This window comes from Triturus cristatus, chromosome 5_1 (assembly GCF_964204655.1).
Source record: "Triturus cristatus chromosome 5_1, aTriCri1.1, whole genome shotgun sequence".
Classification (NCBI taxonomy): domain Eukaryota; kingdom Metazoa; phylum Chordata; class Amphibia; order Caudata; family Salamandridae; genus Triturus; species Triturus cristatus.
The window spans coordinates 435,520,445-435,541,867 of NC_140587.1; positions in this window are offsets into that span (position 1 = coordinate 435,520,445).

Below are 21,423 nucleotides of genomic sequence, written 5' to 3' on the forward strand. Positions count from 1 at the left end.
GTTTTTGCCGCTTCTAGAGGGGAGGACGTGATACTTCCGAGGTTTTCCCCATACGTCCCTTAGGAACATGCATAGGCTTACGCGGCGGAGTGGGCTTTGGCCCTTGCCCCGGCAGTGTATCGTAATCAAGTGGACTGGGATAGAGATTCACCTGCACACGAGAGTCCATTACGGTCTATGCCACAACCGCAATATCCAATCAGACGGGAGGCTAAAGCTCCTGTTTGTGAAATTCTGACACAATTGGAATATCAAGGGGTAATTGAATCCTGTATATCACCGATGAATAATCCTCTTTTTCTGGTATCGAAACCCGACAGTTCATATTGCATGGTATTAGATTATCGAAATTTCAATAGTCATTGTCGTACATTTGCGGTACAGAACACCCACAGCTGTGCGCTAGTGAACAGCATAGTGCGTAAAAATATAAGGCGACACTGGATATATCCGATAGTTTATATAGTCACAACTTGGCTCGTGAGAGCCCTGACTTGGCAGCATTTACCACTGTCGGAAATCAGAAAAATTTACACACTTTCCTATGGGGTATAAGAACAGCCCCGGGGCTTTTGCTGCACGTGTTGTGTCTTTCTTACACAGCATTTACCCTGATGCGTTCTCGTACGTTGATGATATTTATCTGACAGACGACGAGCTGATGCCGCATCTAGCCTGGGTCGACAGAATTATATTATCGTTTGCCAACTATGGATACAAATGTAATTTTGCAAAATCACATATAGCTTGCTTGGTGGTGCTCTTTTTGGAATATGAACTCAACAATGAAGGTAGGGGGTTAGCCCCCAACCTTCTAGAGAAATGTGCAAAATTGCAACCTACTTCTACACTGAAGACGCTTCAGTCTTTGCTGGGTTTTTTTAATTTCGGGAGGACATACATTCCCGATTACGCCCAGTGTATCAAAGAACTTTATGCGTTGACACAACCTACATTTACTTCTGCCTGCTGGTTACCAGAACATACCTCTATTCTACGATCTTTGCAGTCTGATCTGTTAGAGACTAAGTTCTTGTTGACACGTGATAATTCTACGAACCTGGTCATACGTATTGTACCAGGGACGGTCGATTTCACGCACCTAACGTTCAACGAAGGGGACACAGTACCTATTGCATACAAATCACATCTGCACACAGCAGCTCAAATGCGCTTTTTGATTGTTGAAAAGATTTTATCTGCAGTCCAAATGGCGATTCTGAAAGACACTCGCTGGCGCAGGGAAAACGCATCCTGATGGTTTCGCCTATCCCTGCTTTAGAAGCAGTGACTAAGGCTAGTGAACCAAACTCTGAATCTTTACATCCCCGTTGGATCCAATGGGCTACTTCTTTGACATCAGCTGATGTCACGTTTATCTTTGATCATGCTCTCCAGACACAGGAGTTTTTACAGAATGAACATGTTCATCCTCCTCCGATGTCTTTGCTTCCTTTGGATGAGTACAAATTTATCATTTACACCGACAGCCCGGCTCAACCGGCTATCGGGTCCAAACATGCTTATTCCGCGGATTGCGCTATTGTTGCTGATCAATTGTAAATGGTGAATTTAAGTCTCCCATAGTGCATACACATGTGAATACCCTTATTGTGTGCGATTCTTACTACTGTGTCCAGTCTTTTAATGACAACCTGTTCTTTTGGTCTCAAAATGATTATCGAGACTCTAAGGGCTGCGCAATAAAGCATAAAATGCTATGGGTTCGAGTGGCGGAGCTTAAAAAAACTTCTGCCACTCATACACGTTATTCATACTCTTGGCCATCAGCGTGTGGGAGCACATGCTGTTGGTAACTTTTTGTCTGACGAGGCAGTCAAATCTGCAGTAGCCACGTGTTCCGTTGCAGCAGTTACAAGGTCCATGACTAATGGGATTCTAGCAGCTATAGCTGCTACGAAGGATGGAACTGCTTACCCGCAGGGCTTCCCGTCTAAATATTCTTATCATTTATCTCCCGAACAAGTTCCGTATGCCTCAATTCCCTCAGTTGGGGATCGGCTGATTACCAACATGGCCCGCAGACTTCCATTGATCATAGCAGCACATGAGGGAATGGCTTCTGCACATGCTGGAGTGTCTGCGACAGTGTCTATTCTACAACAACGTTATTGGTGGCGGGGTTTATATAAACAAACCCGTAGTTATGGGCTTTCTTGTGACATTTGTCAACAAAACAAACCATCTACAGTTTCACGTCCACCACAGACACAGCTATGTATATCAAATCAGCCATTCGGCTGCATATATCTTGATTAATGCATTCCATTGACTTCTGATACTGCATATAAATATATTTTTGTTGCATTTGATTCGTGCACTCGATTCCTCTGGGTTTGGCCACAACGCAGACGCTCGAAATGTCCTTAGAGAGTAGCGTGTCTTTGTCGGGACGTTTGCCTGTGGCACCTTCCATTCGGACCAAGGTCCAGTGTTTGCCTCTAAGGCGTACAAGGACACGATGAAGTCTTTGGGGTGCTGGTGCAGTTTTCGTCTTCATACAGGTCTGAGGGCAATTCTATAGTGGAGCGAATGAACTGTGACTTAAAGCAATCTTTGACAGCTAGAGTCTTAGTTACTGGTAGGAACTGGCTGGCCCGTTTGTACAGGGTTCAAGGTGCACTTAATAATCTCCCAAGAAGATCTCTGGGTGGGCGGACCCAATACAAAATGCTGTTTGGCATCAAAATGTTTGTGCCTGATCTTGATGGTCTAGACGGGGTGGTGGCGACTATCACATTTGACGTAGATAACCATTCTACTATGTAACAGGACCTTCAAAAGGCCGTGACATCTACGCTACTCAACATATACCCTCGTCCACTGACACAGCAATGCTGATTCCTGTCGCCGGATGGCTTTCTAAGATTGGCGATCTGGTGTGAGAAAAGTTGGAGAACAAAAAATTATTTGGTCCCTTTTATCGTGCACCGGTCCCGGTTCTTGGATTGAAGGGTACTTGTACAGTGATGGTGCCACCTTTGCCTGGTCGCAAAGACAATCAATACATTTCAATGCACAATGTCAACTTACACCATCTGGCCGATTCTGAATAGCGTGACTCCGAGTCTTTCCTGCAACGCTCTTCCTTTGAATCTGGTGAATTCTCCATCTTCTACTAATCCCCGTCTAGATGATGGTGTGATGGAAAGTCCGGCAAGTTGTGTGCCTGCTGTACCCTCATGCATGGTGCTTTCCAACGCTGACGTTGAGTATACTTATCCTGCTGATGAGTTCCATATTGAGGTACCAGACAGTCCTTTACAACCAGATGCTGATGCTGCGCTGCCACCGTTGCTGAACGTGGGTGCAAGCATTTATTTTGAGGACCGTATGAGCTTCTCATATGACTCTTCTTCGTTCTCTTCTGTGGAATCTACACCATCAAAGACACGTATTAAGACTTACTTGGTCCCACCCTGGACCTAAATCTGGTTGGTGCTTATCCTAGTTTTCCTTTTTATGTCGATTGGCTTTGTGACAGTGTTCTTCTTGCTCATCAATGGTTATAATTTAGCAGAACGCTCTGCTGTAAAGTTGGTCGATGGTATTCTGGCTCCCCACACATCGTCTCATAATATGAAACGTGTTCAAGCCCTTGTGAACATTTCGACTTTCTCAGTTGCAGACGGCATCATTTGCAATTAAGTGCTATTCGTAATTCATGGCCCGACTGAGATTCTCAAGATACCATATGTGTTTTGCGTCTCCTTAGGAGATGTGGTAACACAGGACATACATTCTGATGATTGGGATGTACAAGCTGTACATTCATTGTTTTCTGATTTGAAATATGCTGCTTTTGATGCTGAAAATTTGTTTTTAAATACTGCCAATTATGCTGATTTATTCTGTTATCAACATTATGGCCACCATTTCTTGCACAAAACAAACACGTTAAGTTCACTTATTTCACTGATTATAACACGTCTAATCCAGACTCCTATTTCTTCAAATTAAAATTGCCATCTCCATCAAAATTCATTTTGACGCACAGTAAGTTAATATATTCAAACTCTTTTAGAACTCAATTGGCCTTACATGGTTATGATCACTGGAAAAATATCATTGATTTAAATTCGATTTGGGGCTCTAAGATTTGGCAGGTGTAGGGAACCGAGGCTTTGCATCGTGCATGTTTGATATCAACTCAAATATTGTTTTAAAATGACACGGTACACCTAACTACTTGTTTTGGCCTGGCTACTACCAAACATTTAAATACTCCTTCTATTCCGTCATTGGGTGAATTTGATAATTGGCGTTATCACATCAATTATACAATAGATGTCCTACGAGATCTGTTTCAAAATGACAGCTTCAATGTCTCTGATGTTGTCCCTTCGGGATGGTTGTTTTGGTAAACCAATTCTAATGCTTGTCAAATGCGTTTTTATAATGCAACGATGGGTTTCACACAAACTAGACCTGATCCCCGATACCCACATTCACACTCGGTCACTACATATTCAGTGGGAAAATTGTGTCAACAGTGGTTAGAACATTCCACTCTGTCATCTGTGAAACAACATCTGTCACTCTTGTCAAGCGACATAAACTTGTCTGATTTTCTCTTGAGTCCGAAATCACCCAGATCAAAAAGATTTGTTTATGCACTATACAATGAATTATGGAAACTTTCTCAAATTGAAGCAGCAACCCATCTGCGACAAATCAACAAAGCACATTTTGAAAAAGTTCTTGCAGTTGTAGATAATAGCATAAGTACCCTGTCTTCCCGCATTTATACTTAAGATAATATTGTTTCATCTGTTATTGATATTGTTCAAAGTGATGTCTCTGTGTTATATCATGGTCAGAATCAATTACGATCTGTAATGCAAATATGCATGGACGTTATAGATACTCAAAATGGGAAAAGTACAGTGGGATTATTTGAACGCTTATACTTTGTTTTTACCATTTAATCTAACTGAGAAACAGAGATTCATGTCCATGAAAGATGCTACATACACACTGTTACACATTGAACAATTGGAGCACTTGCCTGTAGCGGAAATTGATTCCACTGTATGGTTGATTCATGGCGTTATCTCTCTGCCTTTTTCACGGTTTCAATTTAAATCTTGCATGAAACATTTCCCGATTGGCCGCTTTGAACCCTTGGGTAGTGCTTTCCTACATGAATTATGGTCCCTTCTATTTACTTACAGATATCAACGGGAGGATACAGAAGTTTTCCTAACAGGGGAGGACTGCGATTCCACATTAGGACACTCCCTAGTTTGCAAACAAGTTAAATTGCACGGCTCTTGTAATGTGTTCGCACCTAATCGGGCTTGGTTTTTTAAAGGAACGCCAGTTCCAGCAATAATTCCCACTTTCACATTGCTTTGTAATGGCAGTTATCTTATTTTGAACAACATCAACTGCTGCGGCTTGCGGGCAGGCATCCCGTATATAGTAACGGTTTTCCACGTGTTACTTGTTGTAGCAATGCGCTTTTTCCACCCCCACATGAGGCTGTAGATTCCAACTTTGAAAACAGATTTCAATAAATTAAGCGGGCTCAAAGCGCTATTGTTTCACCATTAAGTGGCTCTCACTTCGGCTCGAGAGACCTTCAATTTGCAGGTGGCTAGAACATCTAGTGAGATTCAGTCACTGCTGAATTCGAATCTCCCACTACATTTTGGAGAACTGATACATAGAATATTTAATGTGTCTAATACAGAAGACCTTGCTCATTTTTTTTAACTTGTGGGGGCCTTGTGACTTCTTTTCACACGATTTTTGGAGTGATACCAGCCTTTATACATTCTATTATTTTCCAGCGCCTTCGGAGGCTTTCCCTTAATACTGGCTCTGGTGGCTGGCGTGCTGGTACTTCTGCTCCTGTTACACAATGGCTGCCCATCTTGTGGTACTGCACAGACCCGGCCAATTGCAACTGTACCGTGACTGAATGCAGCAGCTTTTTGGATGCTTGCCATTAGCAATGCTCAGCGTGAGTTATGGACTAACTTTTTGCTTTGCCTATTTCACTTGCGTACAACTTGTGTTTTATTGCCAGCGATGCCCTTTCTATTGGGCTTTGGATTTATGCGTTTCCAATACGTCATGCGCTGACCCGGATTATGATCTGTTGATGGGTCCCTTAGTGGCCCATGACCAGGCCTGTTCACGGGATGGCCACATAGCACGTGCGGCTGCACCTGGAGTGCTGGCTGAATGGAATATCTGTGCGGCTGCACAGCACCTCTTGCAACGGAGTTTCATCGAATATCACGCAAGTTGCCCAGATATGCTCTTGGCGGCATCAGATTATGAGAAACACATGTGTTTCTTCGAGCTACTTGGTTGGATGGCATCCCTTTTTGCTACAAACTATAGGGATGACCTTTTGGTACGAATTGCAGTCTTGGGATCACGTACTTTGATGGATTTTCCAACTCCAAATTAATCCTGTTCTCAACGAACGACAAAATTCTAATACATTTTTATTTTTTTATTTTTACTAATTTTGTTTTTTTTAGCGCTTTTTGACTCTGCTTACCTTTGGTCATTTTATTGATATGCTATGATCTGGCATGGGGAGGGTGTAGTATGTCGACAATGCTAAGTTAGCATGAGCTCTGCTGCCATGATGCTGCTTTTTCGCATGTTACTACATGACTTTACTTTGCAGGACTCTGTGCCTTTCACATGTCAACTGTTTGCTTTCTGCGTTCTCTGCCTGATCCTGGAGTTTAATCCGAACACACTGTGCAAGGTCGATAAACAATGCCCCTTGTTATTCTGCTCTGGTCAGTCCCTAGCACTTAGACAAAACATGCTACACAGCTGCGCGCTGCTGGAGACCCGTGCCTCGATATTATGGGATTGCATGTTGGTTTAACACACACTTGGAGAAGGACCTTTCCTGGGAGAAGAGCACTGCAGTTCCTATGATGTAATAACTACAGTCTAGGCACAAAGGTATGGGGTCTGCTGACAAAGCCTAGAGATCTTCCTTTATATAATAAAACTTTTTCTAGGTAAGGGGAGGGTGGTTAGGCCTTATAGTCCTTTATCCGTTGTCTGTATGCGATGATTTCCCCTTCCATAGTCTATGGCCTTGCTACAATGCTAACTGTTTCAGGTTTATGCGTTTTGCTGCTGGCAGTGGCTCGTATACTGCATTATAGAGCACGATAGTTAAAATAAACATTTTAAACTAGATCGGTGACTCTGATTATTCTTATTGTGGAAAAGTACGAGTGAGTGAGTGAAAGGGTACGTCTTGCTACCTCGATTCCTGAGAGGGTCGGGAGTGTTGTGTTCTGGGTTTTCGAATCATTTGCAGCTTCGTGATTATGTAGGAGAACAAATGAGACACTATAGCTAGTCGGTTCAAGGATTTTGGGTACTGAGGCGGTAGGAAGACTTAGCCCCTACACACCGAGGTCCTGTTTTCCTGTGCATAGTTCTGTGTGTGCAGAATCCCCACAACAAGATGTATGTACAGATGCCGCCATGTGGCATTGAACTTCCAACCAAAGGCTGGCGGGAGCCTTTTCCTTTGATAACAAGTCCTGCAGATCAGACAGAAGGCGACTGATTCTCTCTACAGGTAGAAAGACTCTTGCAAGGTCTGTCCAGAATTGAGCTCCTATAAAGACCAAATCTCGAGTTGGGGCCAGCTGGCATCTAGATAAATTGAAAAGAAATTCCAAACGGGTCAGGGTCAATCTCGTCTGATCCCAAAACATCAGTTATTGGTCCTTTGGTGCAGCATGCATCATCCAGTCGTCTATGTAGGAAGCTGGCTCTGTATATACTATACCAAAGTAAGGTAAAGTGTGCACAGGGTCCAGGGAATCCCCGGAGGTATAGCAGAGGCTACATTAGGTAAGTACTAACAGCTCTCTTTGTGGTAGTGTGGCCGAGCAGTTAGGCTTATCCAGAGGATGTGTTAAGCATTTATTGTATTCACTCATTCAAGACTGAAGGCACACACTCAGAGACTGAATCCAGAGCAATTGGGTATAAAAAAGGTATACTTATGTTTTATTTCTAGAACCAAGCAGGACTTGGCACAGGTAAGTAAAATATACTCTTAACTGCAGGACTTCACAAGGAAGTGCAGTTGTGCTTAATTTTGCAATAGTTACAGGTTGGTATTGAGTCAAAAAGCAGTTTACATTACACCATAATTACTTTTAGAATACTTTTCAGTTACTTTTATTTATTTATTTTTTTTTTTTTAAGTTTTGAAAACCTTTATTGAGCTTTTACGATACACAGCAAAGAGCCAACAACCCATCGGGCCGGCCGCGAAAAACACATTTGGATGAATATCTGATCACACAGCCCTATGCCGTCAACCCGGAGGTACGGCGGCGTTACGGAATGCACAGGTACCGTGAGGTAAGAAAGAGTGTTATTCGTCTCATACTTAGCAAACAATCACGGCAGAAGGCAGATTGCCAGGAGGTATACAGTGCAGGGATTTACCGACTCCCCCCCCCCCCCCCCCCCCCGAAACGTCGATCAGCACTGCGTTTTTATATGCGCCCTTGGCGAGCCAGCGCTCTCCATCCCCTCTCCAGCTCCATAAGTTGCGGTGAGACGGGTCTAAACGTCTCCCGGATCATCCTGCACAGTGGAGGGAGGCTCGCAGATTCCTCCCCTAAAGTCATTCCACTTGGACCATACCTCGATCCACTTGCGCGGGCACCCCCTAGCCACATACACTGTCTTTTCGTGCAGCATGCACCAGTCCATGTCGCTGGCCCAGTCGGAAAGTTTCGGTGGAACAGCACTACCCCAGAGCCTGGCAATATTCCGTTTTGCTATCATTTGCCCAAGTGTAACCCAGATCCTCCCTTTTGGCGACAGGTCAGTTGGTTCCCATATGTTGAGGAGGCACCTCTTGGCCTCCGGGCGTATCCCCACCTCCCACACCTCTTCCATCTCCCGCACCACCCTCCTCCAATACCTCTGAATCTTGGGGCAGTCCCACAGCACGTGGAAAAAGGTTCCAACACCCCCGCACCCCCTCCTACATAGCGTTGTGTCAGCCCTGCCCATCATATGCAATCTAGTGCAAGATATATAAACTCTGTGCAGGATCTTCAATTGGATGAGCCGCAATCTGGCCGATATCGCGACCTCACGCGGAGAGGCCAAAGCGTGCGTCCACTCCTCGTCATCTATTTCCAGCCCTTCAGCGATCCACTTGTCTCTGAGGGGGAGGAGCAGGTCTGGGGGGTTGTTAATAAGCTTTTTATAGGTGAGGGATATGGCATGTTCCGCGAGGAGCCCGTCAAGTAATCTATCCTCGAGCGGGGAGGCTGGCGGCAGCTTGACCGCCGGTGGGATATTTGCCTGCAATGAGTGGCGCACCTGCAAGTATCTATAATGTTCGGCATCTGCCAATTCGTAGGCTTCCTGCATTTGGGCGAATGAGCGGACCCCGGTGGGTCCCCACATATCTTTGATTTGAGAGATGCCGATAAGGTCCCACTCACGGAATCCTTTGGTGCGCCGCAGGTTACCCAACGCGTCCGAGGCCCATAGTGGCGTGGCCATCGTGAGGACTCCGGACCATCCGAGCTTTTTCTGCGCGATGTGCCACAGCTGTACCGAGTGCAGCGTCGGGCCGGTGAGTGTGCGCGCCCCCCGCCTGGAGTAGAGCGCTATTTCGTAATTGCCTCCGGGCAGTAGCCATCTATCCATCCCGTAAGCCGGGTCATTCCCGTCCCCGTAAGTCCCCTGGTTGATTGCGGCTAGGTGGGCCGCCCAGTAGTACTTACGAATGTCGGGGAGAGCGATGCCGCCGTCGTACCACCCCAGTGTTAGTTTGGCCAGTGAGATTCGTGGCTGCCCGGCCCATAAGAGTTCGCGGAGCGCCGCTTCGATTGCCAGAAAGTAGCTGTTTGGGACAAGGTGCGGGTAATTTTGAAGCGCATATAGAAACCGCGGGAGCGAGAGCATCTTAAATAGGGCTGCCCTGCCCAGCAATGACAGGGGCAGATGCTGCCAGGACTTCGCCTCCCGTTGAAGCCGAAGGAGCGGCGGCTTGAGGTTATGTTCGTAGAGCAGAGCTTTATCGAGGGTAATATACACTCCGAGATATTTAAACCCGTCCTCTGCCACCCGAATAGGGCAAGAGGCAGGGAGCCTGGGAGGGTCCCCACGGAGGACGTATAAATGCGATTTGGCCCAGTTGACTCGGAAGCCAGAATTGCGGCCGAAACTGTCCAATATATTCAGCGCCGCGATCAATGACCCGCGCGGCTTTGAGAGGTAAAGAAGTATGTCGTCGGCATATAAAGATATCTTATCCTCCCATCCCTCCGTCCATGTTATGCCCTGCACGGTGGCCACCTGTCGTATCCAGGCCGCGAGCGGTTCAAGGGAGAGGGCGAATAGGAGGGGGGACAGGGGACAGCCCTGTCGAGTTCCTCTGGCCAGCTTGAATACTTCAGACACCTTATTATTTACAAGCACCTGCGCCAGGGGTTCCGCGTAGAGTAGACGCACCCAAGCGATAAACTGGGGTCCAAAGCCCAACTTGCGCAGAACTGCGAACATGTAGGGCCACTCTAGGGTGTCGAAGGCCATGGTGGCATCCAACGAGACCACCACCGCGTCCTCTTGCAGACTGTGGCACTGCCCCAGCACCCCATGCAGTCTTCTGATATTGAGGGCCGTGTTGCGGTGGGGCATGAATCCCGATTGGTCAGGGTGTATTAGCGACGAGAGCACCGGCTTGAGCCGGTTGGCCAGCGTTTTGGCAAGTATTTTAGGTTCCGCGTTTAGAAGCGAGATGGGTCTGTATGATGCGCAAGCGTCTTTAGGTTTACCTTCTTTCGGAATCGCGACTATGGTCGCCAACCGCTGGTCCCGGGGCAGCCGCCCTTGTGTTTTACAGCTATCGAACATGAGTTTGAGGTGCCTACTGGTGACGTCTGGCTGGAGTTTGTAGAGCTCTATAGGTATGCCGTTCGGTCCGAGCGCTTTACCAGGACGGAGGTTACCGATCGCCTGCTGGAGCTCAGTCTCGGTGAGCGGGCTGTCAAGAGCCTCCCGATCCGTGTCCGAGAGAGTAGGCAGTCGTATGTCCGCGAGGAGGTCCATGGAGTCCTCCTCCGGCCTGTCCGACTCTCGCCTGTACACCTGCCGATAGTAGTCAGCGAACTGTTGTACTATTTCCCGGGGTTCCGTGAGCACTCTCCCCGAGTCGGTGCGCAACTCCGGCACCACCCTGCTGGCTTGTTGTTTCCGCTCAAGCCAGGCGATAAGTTTCCCGGCTTTATCGCCCTGGTCATATATCCTGCCGATCCTATGACGAGCCACCGTCTGGGCCTCCTGAGACACCAGCTCTCTGTACTCCGCCGCCTTTAGCTGCATCGTGTGCCTGAGTTCCCGGTCGCCGCTGGTCGGTGCCTCCCTTTCAAGTTCCCCGAGTTGCTCCTCTAGCGCTACGGTCTGCTGGCTACGTTCCCGGCACCGAGCCGCGATAGCCGACAGAGCCTCGCCTCGCACCACAGTCTTAAACGCCTCCCACAGGGTGGCAGGGGAGGCGACCGACCCATCGTTCTCCATAAAGTAGCGCGAGATTGAGGTGGATATGTGTTTACTAGTGACCTCGTGTTTTAGGTGCCAGGGATTAATGGGCGCAGTGCAGCCCTCCCGTCTATTCCCGAATATAATCTGTGCAAGGAGCGGTGAATGATCGGAAATACCCCGGGGTAGGAGTTCAGCCTCTAAGATCGCCATGTCGTGCTGGAGCAGGGTGAGGACGTAGTCCAGCCGCGAGAAGGAGTGGTGTGCGCCGGAGAAGAAACTGAAGCTACTGTCAGTGGGGTGGAGTAGGCGCCAGACGTCCGTCAGTCCGAAGGACTCGAGGAAGTCCGGCAGCCACCGTTGCCCCTGGGGCAGGTCTCTAGGTGGCAATCTGTCTTGTGTTCCCGATGCCACAGCATTCAGGTCCCCTCCCAGAACGAGCCGACCATCGGGTAGCGATAGTAGGAGTGAGCCCAGGTCTTCGAAGGCCCGGGCCTGTAGGCCTGGGGGGATATAGACTGAAAGGAGATTGAGCGCCTGGCCCTCCCAGCGCCCCGACACTGCCGCGAAGCGGCCCTGCGGGTCGGTCTTGGTGGTGTCTACGTGGAGAGGCAGGGAGCGGCGCAGGAGTATACCTACTCCTCGCGATCCAGTGGTGAAACCGGAGTGCACTACTAGAGTGTACCCATATCTATTTAGAGCGTGACAGACATTCCCCAACAGGTGGGTTTCCTGCAGAAGCACCACGTCTGGCTGGTGCCGTTTAAGGAACTGTAGTACTATAGTACGCTTGAGTTTGTCCCCTAGACCGTTGACGTTCCAGCTGAGAATCTTGAGGCTTTTTTCCCACCGTCTAGTCATGGCCGTGTCGTAAGAGGGTGTCTTGTCCCACCACCCGGGCAACCGTCGTGTGATAGCAATGTGCGTGATCGTAAAGGATCCCCAACTCCCACCCCTCCCTGAGTCCCACCCCCCAATAGTAAATCAAACATATAACAACAGTCCCAACAAATCTGACGTTGAACTCCCTCCCTCCCGGGGCTGGCCCCAACCTCCCAGCTCCCCCACTCAAACCCAACTCCCCCCACCCTGCCCCCTGCTCCGCGGGTCTAGAACTGCCCACCACCCCAATTAGCAGAGCGCCTGTCGCCCCACCCCCCCCCGGTGAACCCACCGAGAAACTCAACTTGGGAAGTTCGTGGGCTAGACCCCTGTGGTCGCCCTTCCGTAGTGTCCCAGTTCGTGCAACCCCCTTATTACGGAGTCACCCATAGAGGGAAGTCACCCATGTAGGCAGTGAGGCGGCCAAGGCACCCCAGAGTTATTAACAAGTCTCAAAATAGAGGCACGTGAGGTATACATACTGTCTGGTATCTGCAGCGCTATTACTCAAGGCCTCAGCGCGGCGTCCCTTCTCTGGACGAGCCCCAGCGGGGACTGTTGGACCTGGAACGCCAGGACCGCTGACTCGGCGCACCACCCTCGGGCCGGCCTGACGCCGATTCCATGACGGGCTGGTCCGCTTCTTGCCGCTGTAATTCGCCACCACGGGAGTCCTGCGTCGCCTCTCCCCCATCCAGCCACTCCTGCACCGCATCCGGCGTGGTGAAAAAGAGGGATCTCCCACCGGTGATGACCTTCAGTTTGGCGGGGAAAAACATCATATATTTGATCCCACGTTCGCGGAGCGCCAACTTAACCCCTTGGAAGGAGCGCCTTTCCCGCTGGACCTGGAGCGTGAAGTCGGGAAAGAATCGGATTGTGGCCCCCTCATATCGCAGGTCACCGTGCTGTCTCGCCGCCTGAAGTATTGCGTCTCGGTCCCGGAAATTCAGGATTTTGGCAATGATCGTACGTGGCATGGCTCCAGGCTTGGGTCGTGGGATAGGGGCCCTGTGCGCCCGCTCAATGGTGAAGAGTTTCGAGAGACGCTTGGGTTTAAGATGCCGTAGGATCAGATCCTCCAGGAATAGCTCCACACTATCTCCTTCAAGGCCTTCCGCCACACCCACGACGCGGATATTACTTCTCCGAGCCCTCCCTTCCTGATCATCGAGCCGCAGGGCCATAAGGCGGTGCTGGTGTATTAGTTCGTTCACCCGTCCCTCAAGTCGCTTCTCCGAGTCCTGTAGGGCCTTAATATCGACTTCGTTAGTCTTGAACCGGTCAGTAGTTTTCCCGAGGTCCGCTCGTAGCAGGGCCACTTCGATAGTGATCTTATCCATCTTGGTTTCCAAGTTCGTGCCCAGGGTCTGAATCGCAGCCATGATGGACTTCAGGGAAGGGTCCGCGGGGTCCGCGTCGTCCTTCGGGGCCCTCTCCGCCGGAGGTGGCGCCTTGACTACTGTGTATTGGTCTAGCTTGTTGGCCTGAGTTGCGGCTCCGCTCTTGGGTCGCATGGCGGGCCGGGCACCCTGCGGGCCGCAGGCGGCACCGCCCTCCGCAGCTCCGAGGCGTCCCGCGGTCCGATCAGCGCTCACAGTCACAGCCCCTGGGCCCCGCTTGCGCCCCGGGATTAAAAGAGGAAGGAGATCTCCGCCGCCACCAGAGAGGCCCAGGATCCGCTCAGTACCCCGTCTCGCTCCGGGTCAGCCAGGCGGTGTGCAGTTCCAGTCGCGGCTGCGGCTTTACCGGGTGTGTGGGCCGGGCGCTCCCAGGCAGCAGGCAACCTACTGCTCGGCTGTGGCCCCAAATTAGCGTCCCCTCCTCTGCCCGGGGACCACTCCTCCGCAGCCCCAGTCACGGGCGTGCTCCTTCTCAAGGACAGCCAGGGGCCCCCTCCACAGCGCCCAGGCGCCCCCGGCTACGGATTGGGTCGACGGCCAGAGGCTGGAGCTTAAGGTAGTCTGCCAGGGAGCGACAGGGGGAAGAGGGTCCCCGTCGCCACCAGTCGGGTCCGAGGAAGGGTAGAGCTTCCGTCTATCCTCACAGCCAGGCGGTGCGCAATCAAAGGCGCGCTCCGAAGTCTCACCGGAGGGCAGGGCAGGGCGTCCCTCGGCTACAGGCCTTCCTCCGCTCCCTTTCGGTCGATAAATGGCGCCCTCCACACTGCCAGGGAAGTAGTCCGTCGCGGCCCCAGTCGCGATCCACAACTGCTCCGGTGCAGCCGATGCTTTCCGGCTCCGATCCGCGACGTCAGCCGCTTTTTACCAACCGCGCTGCTTTGTGCGCGTCAGCGCGTAGGCCCTCGCCGGGGCCTCACGTATCCTCAGGAGCCGCTGCAGAGTTCCGGAGTCAGGGCGTCCGGCCGCCGTCGACCTCCGCAGCCACCCACCCCGGTCGTGTGGGCGTCACCTGGGGCCACCGAGCCGCCCCTACGGGCACTTGGTCAGGGGGAGCCGGGGGGGGTTCCACGGGGGCTCCCCACGGCGCGGATTAGGTCCGGATTTCAATGGGACATCTACGGTCCCGGCGGAGCTCCGGGATCAGGCGGCCATTCACATCGGCGCCTAGCCACGCCCCCTTCAGTTACTTTTAGATTACTTTGAGTACTGTGGGTGGTAAGCCTAGATACCACACATAAGGATCTCACCCTTACACGGTAACACTTTTTTTGGCTTGAGTTAATGTTACTATTTTCCCCATACAAAAAAACAGTTAATCATAGAACATTTTAGGCCAACAATCTTATAACATGGGTTCCTATGGGAGAAAAAATGTTTATCGGTTTGATAGGTAAGTAAATGTCTTACAAGTGGGAGTTTTGGAGGTTGGACCAAGGTTCCCCAGGGTCTAGGATGGCACTCGAGTTGCAGCACCAGCGGTACTGGGGCAGCCGGGTGCAGAGTGCAGGGGCCCAATGTTAGCCAATGAGGCTATGGGGCCCTTCGGTTAGGGACTGCTTACGAGCAGGCTGCACGAGTGTGGGAGCCAAGCTCCTGGGGTTACAGTCAGCACTGCAGGGGCCAACAATCAGCACAGCTACTGCACCACCAGAGGCTCAGGGGAAACCTGGTGCAATGTGCAATAGGAAGTCTGGGACCCTGCGGTTTTCAATGGAGATCTTTGGTTCTGCAAAGTTGCTGCAGGCTCGGACAGGGAGGCTTCCTGAAGGTGACCAATGGCTGGAGAGGTAAGTTGGGTTCTTGGGGGATGCCTGGACACCGTCGGTTGGGCCACCCAAGGCTGTGGGGCTTTGGGTGCAGGGGTGTCTTCTGGCGTCGGGTTTTCTACCAGCTCCGGTTGCGGTCGGGGGGATCCTTCAGGTTGAGGCTGCAGGTGTCGTCTTGAGGCTTGAGGGAGGTTGTGGATCACCAGATGCCAGGTCAGGATCGATGGGCAGACCTCCTCGTGGTTATGGGACACTCGAACTCGGGCCGCCGGGTGCAGTGGTGCAGAATTGCGGAGTCACCGGCATCCGGATTCTGGTCTTGGAGTCTTTGTTTGAGCAAACCCGGTGCTTATGCGAGACAGAGTCTGTAAGGAGAGGCTGGACAGGTCCTCCGGGTGGCTGCTGGACACGCAGGTTCTTCGCTGTAGGAAGGTCAGAGATGGGACAGGCCGGTAGGGCTGAGGCCAAAGTAGTATGTGTCCTCTTCTTCCTGGATCAGCACAGCTCTTTGGTCCTTCTTCTTTCTTCCTCGAATCTGAGGAGGCAAGATTCAGGGTGGCCCCTATATGCTAGATTTAGGAGCGTTAAAAGGGGTGTGCCGGTTGGGACCAATGGGCCCCTTCCTTGTGGTGGGTACACCCCCTATTGTGCCTCCCTCCAGTGGGAGGGGGCATAAGCCTCTTCCTGATTGGTTGGGTCCCCTCATCTTCAAGATGGAGGGGACTGAGATGTGTGCTTCACCACGCCTCCCCCACCTGAGGGGTGGGGTTGGTAAATGTGGACACACCTCTTCTTCTAGCTTGGTTTTCCCGTTGATTCTCCTGCCCAATGTGGGGGGAAAACCTGTGGGAGCCAGTTGCTGGGGCAGCAAAAGGCAGGGACAGCTCACAAAGGTGGCAGGCCTTTGAATCTTCCCCTTCGTGGACCCAGCCCATCCTGGGGGACTAGGCCTAGGATGGGCTTTGTTTCTGGACCTAGAGAATGGAAGCTCTCTCCCTGTCTGGTGGTGGCAAATGGTGAGCAGCCAATCAGGAACCACACCAGGGCTTGTCGTTTTTCAGGGGGCATCTCTAATAAGCCCTGTGAGTGCATTTTACATTGAATCCCGGACTGCCATCAGTGTGAGTTTAATGTGCTAAGAAGTTTACCAAATTTCCCAGGTTTTAGCAAAGCCATTAAGTATCTGTGGAGCTTATAATGACCGACTACCAGACCATATACTCTTTATGGCTTTAAAACACTTACAATGTCTAAGAATGGACTTAGACACTGGACCATGCCATTGTACCCTCACCTGAGAGCTAGTGCACTCTGCTAGAGAGGTGGCTTACCTAGGCCTCAGGCAGTGACTCTTCACTTTTCTCTGCACCAAACCACACAGCCTGTAATGGCAGTGTGTGGGTGTTAAGGTAAAGGGCCTCTAAGGGTGGCACAATAGGTGCTGCAGCCCTTAGAGGCCTTCCCTGGTCACAGTGCCCCTGGTTCCTATGGTACCTTTTACAAGAGGCTTACCTGTGGCCAGAGATGTGCCAATTGTGGGTACAAAGGTACAGTTTTAGGAAAGAACACAGGCCCTGGGAGGCTGATTGGCAGGGACCCAGGGAACATCAGGTCAGGTTGCATGAGATGTCGGGGGAAAAGTGGGGGGTAACCATGCAAAAAGGGGCACTTTCCTATAGTCTTAATATGGCAACACCAGTATTCCCAGTAAATGGAGATAAGCCACCACCCGAGCCATCAACTTTTTGTATACTCATGGGGCTGATTTCAAGCCGAAAGGAAGAACCTTTAACTGCCAATGTTCGGCCTGTATCGAAAACCTCAGGAACTTGCGGTGAGACTTGGCAATTGGATATGGAGATGTGCATCCATCAGATCCAGTGTGATAAGTAAGTGATTTTAAGGAATTAACAGGATAATCCTCTGGAGTGTCTCCATTTTGAATTTGATAGTGTTGATGAATGTATTGAGTATTTTCAGTTCTATCACCATCCCGTAACCTCCTGATGACTTTGGAACCAGAAATACAATGGCGAATACTCCTTGGCTCCTCTCTTGTCTGGGGACTGGGGCAATTGCTCCTTTCCTCTGAAGGTCTAGGATTACCTTCAGTAAGGCCTCTTTCTTGAATAGATCTCGAGACAAAGTAGTATGAATGGTCCCTGTAGACTTCGGGACTACGAAAAAGTCTATCTTGTAACATTTGGTGATGATTTGAAGAACCCATTTGTCATATGATATTTCTTTCCATAGAGAAATTAACTGTTGAATCTGACCTTTTACCTGTAATATTGACATCACTTCCTCGTCATAGTCGTGATCGCCGACCATTGACAATGGGCTCTTGCTTCTGTTTTCGAGAAGAGTTGAAAGAAAATTTTACCTGGAACTTCGAGAACTGCTCCTGATTTTGCTGCTTCCTAGAAGGCTGATGAAAGGAGGCTCGTGATATCAAAGAACTGATACCCCTTGAGGATTGTTTCTGAAATGATGAAGAATGTTTGCGCTTTTCAAAAATGCGATGGAGCTTATCCTCCAACTCTGCTCCAAAGAGTCTGGAACCTTCAAACGGCATTTTGAGTGCACTTGACCTCCGTGCTGCATCAGTGAGCTAGTCCTTCAGATATAAGTTTTGTCTCATGGCCACCGAAGCCTCACTAGTCAAGGCTGCCGATCTGACCACATCAAATGAGATTTTGAAGAGGAACTCAATCTCAATATCCTCTAGAAGCAGTAGATAATCTGATTGCTCCTGAATAGCCATAAATAAGTTCTTAAAGTCAGTAATCGGAGATTGAGTTGTGTAAGCTCCATAAATCCCAGCTCTTAAAGCAACATATGAACCAGCCAAAACTTTCTTTAGAGCAGAATCCACCTTCTTGCCTGAAAGATTCTTGAGAATATTTTTGTCTGCCATAGAAGCGCAGCCCACCAGGCTTGCCACTACTGAATCCAAAATGACACTATTGGGTAATATTGTCTCCATATTTTCCAAGGGATAAAGCTTTACCATGAAACATGGCAAACATTTTTCATCAGGGTCCTTTCTTTCCTGTTTCACAACATTCAACACAAACTAATGAATGGGGAAACCCAAATTAGATGGTCTTTGAAACTGTATCAATAGGGAGTCATCCAAAGTTGCTAGCCCTTCAGCAGGTGGGAAATTCATGTTACCTCTGATGTGGGCCAGACAATCCCCCATCATCTCCTTTGAAACATATTTGCCTTTAAAATCCGGCGAGGATGGGCATCATCACCAGATAAGGAATCTTCAGAATCCTGTACAGTTTCTGAAGCCTTGGAGGAGGAAGTGCGTTAACTGAAAGCTTTCAAATTTTGAATGACAATCCTGTTCTTCTCCTCCTAATCCTCTCTGGAACGTCAAGTGCGTTTAGGAGGAGGAGAGTGCGAGAATGTAGAGGAAGGAGGAGGAGAGATATGCTTTCTTTTCTCCGTGTGCCTACCCATGCCTGCCACACCAGTCAGGATAGGAAAATTAGTCAAGAACGAGTAAATGCTACAAAACGCCATGAAATGTAAGCAAATGCTTATCTTCTGGGCTTTAATAGTGGAAATAAGGGGGTGCTCAACCCCTGGGGCCAAAATGAAAGCCCGCGCAGACCAAACTAGCCTCATTGCCCATGCTCGAGCTGCTTCAACAGGAAACTTCCTCCGCCTATGCCACACCCCACGGAAGGAGAAAGAAAATAATGGCAGTTTCCCCTGAGCCCAGCACTGAGGGGGAAAGATGCCCGGCCTCTTCCAAATGGAGGATCCCGCCAAACTCTGTCCACATCTACTGCTCCCACGTGGGGGCTAAAACCCTCCAAGACCCTACCCCTGTTGGGCTCGGCCCAGGAAATGGCCCGAGCCCAACAGGGACCTCCCGCGTCTTCGTCCCGCAGGAAACTGTTAAAATATGCTTAGGCAGCATCAACCTTGCTGATGCTACACTCTCACTTATGATCAACAATAGAGGGTTCTGGCCCTTAATCAGTAAGGCTAGGCCAATCTAAATAAGCTAACAATAACACACATGCCAGTACTGATATAAAATCAACAAATTACTTACTCGAATCACACGTGACACTCATTATGATTGAAAAGAAACTAATTTATTTTTTCTTTTAGTTTCAGAGAAAATTCAAAATCCTACATTTTATGATTTATGCACTCTTATTGATTTGCATTATAGTCTATTAATCTATTTCCATAGACCACAACAAATAACACGTACATTACATATATTACATGTAGTGTGTACACATGTAATTTAGACAATACTTAACATTGAATAGACAACCAATCTGTGCTGTGAAAAAATAATAATCAGTTATGGTTCCACACAAAATAGATAAACAATAAGTGAAAAACAAAAGTAACAAAACGGGAAGAACAAGACCAAAAGGGTTAGGGAGTATATTTCAAGAACTACCTATTGTTTTTATACACAACCTTGGTCTAGATGAGGACCAAACAGTGTAGTATTCAGTTAACCCGGGTAATTAATTCAATGATATGTCAAACATTTTTTTTAAAACATTGATACATAAAAAGGTTAGCCTGATGCACAGTACATATTCACTCGTTTGGTCAAAGATAATGGTCGAAGCGTTTCGAACCCCTAAATGCTTTGGGGTGGTCTCCTCAGGACTTGGAACTGAAACAAAGCTGAAGGAGAAGGAAAAAGAAGCAAAGAAAAGTGCCTGTGTTATAACTTCCAGCTTCATTTATACAAGCCACACTTCCGTATAAACTGCAGCTGTTTTTAGGTCTCGCCTACGCAGCGCGCATGCGCTGCATAGGAGGATCTTTAGCCGTCATTCTGCTCTTTTTGGAAGCACATGCTCGTGCTTGTGGCGGCATCCACCTTGCAGGAGCGTGCCACAAGCATGAGTATGTGCTTCCAAAAAGAGCAGACTGCGCGCGCACGCACCTCTCCCAGGCTTGTCTGCATGTCTCTCATTTCTAGCATTTCTGGAAAGGGTGGATTATAGGAGGTTGAGTTGCTGGCGCTGTGGGCAGTACTTCCGTCGTTGCAAGCTTATCCTGTGACCTCCAGCCTGGGTGATTGACAGCCGTCAATGGCAGCAGCCTGAGAGATATCGCTTGTAGCCGATGCCTTTGTGTCACAAATAGCAGGGATTCCTAGCTCCAGTGGCTGCTCGTAAGCCAGCGTCTGAAACTACTGTCCAAGCATATTCCCTGTATACTCGGACTGTCCTCTCTGGCGCCTGCTCCCGTGGTGCCCTCAGCCAGCTCCTACTGTCTATGCCTGTTGCCTACCTCCCCCTGACTGTCCTATACTCCACTACATCTCCTACTGCACATCTGCTTTGCTAACCTTGTCCCTAACATATTCCCTGACAGCTTTCTGATGACCCTGCCATTTTCCTCCTATCTTGCCCTGGTCTGTTACTGCTCTGTCTCCTGGGTGTCCCTTTCTGTCCATTTCTGTTCTTTGACTGTAGGGCCTGCCATGCCCCAGCATTTCCTTGTCTTCCGCTGTTTGTTTTCCGCTTCTTAATATATTCTTTCTTCATTTGCAATCGTTCCTTTTCTATTTTATTTCCCTCTCATGATCACTGGCATGCTCAGTCGCTTGTGAGTCCCGTGGGTGCAGGCCAAGCTCCTCGCACTGATAGCATTTATACACAACCGTGAAGCTTAGTTCAGTGACTTTGGTCCAGCCTAGCCATAATCTGTTCAATAACTTACTGGAAATGCAGTTTAGGGTTTCAATGTACAGCTTAGTGCTTCACACTTGCTGATGACACTCGTAAAATGCAAAGTCATCTTTTCATCTCGTAAGCGGAGATCTTTGCTGTCCACGT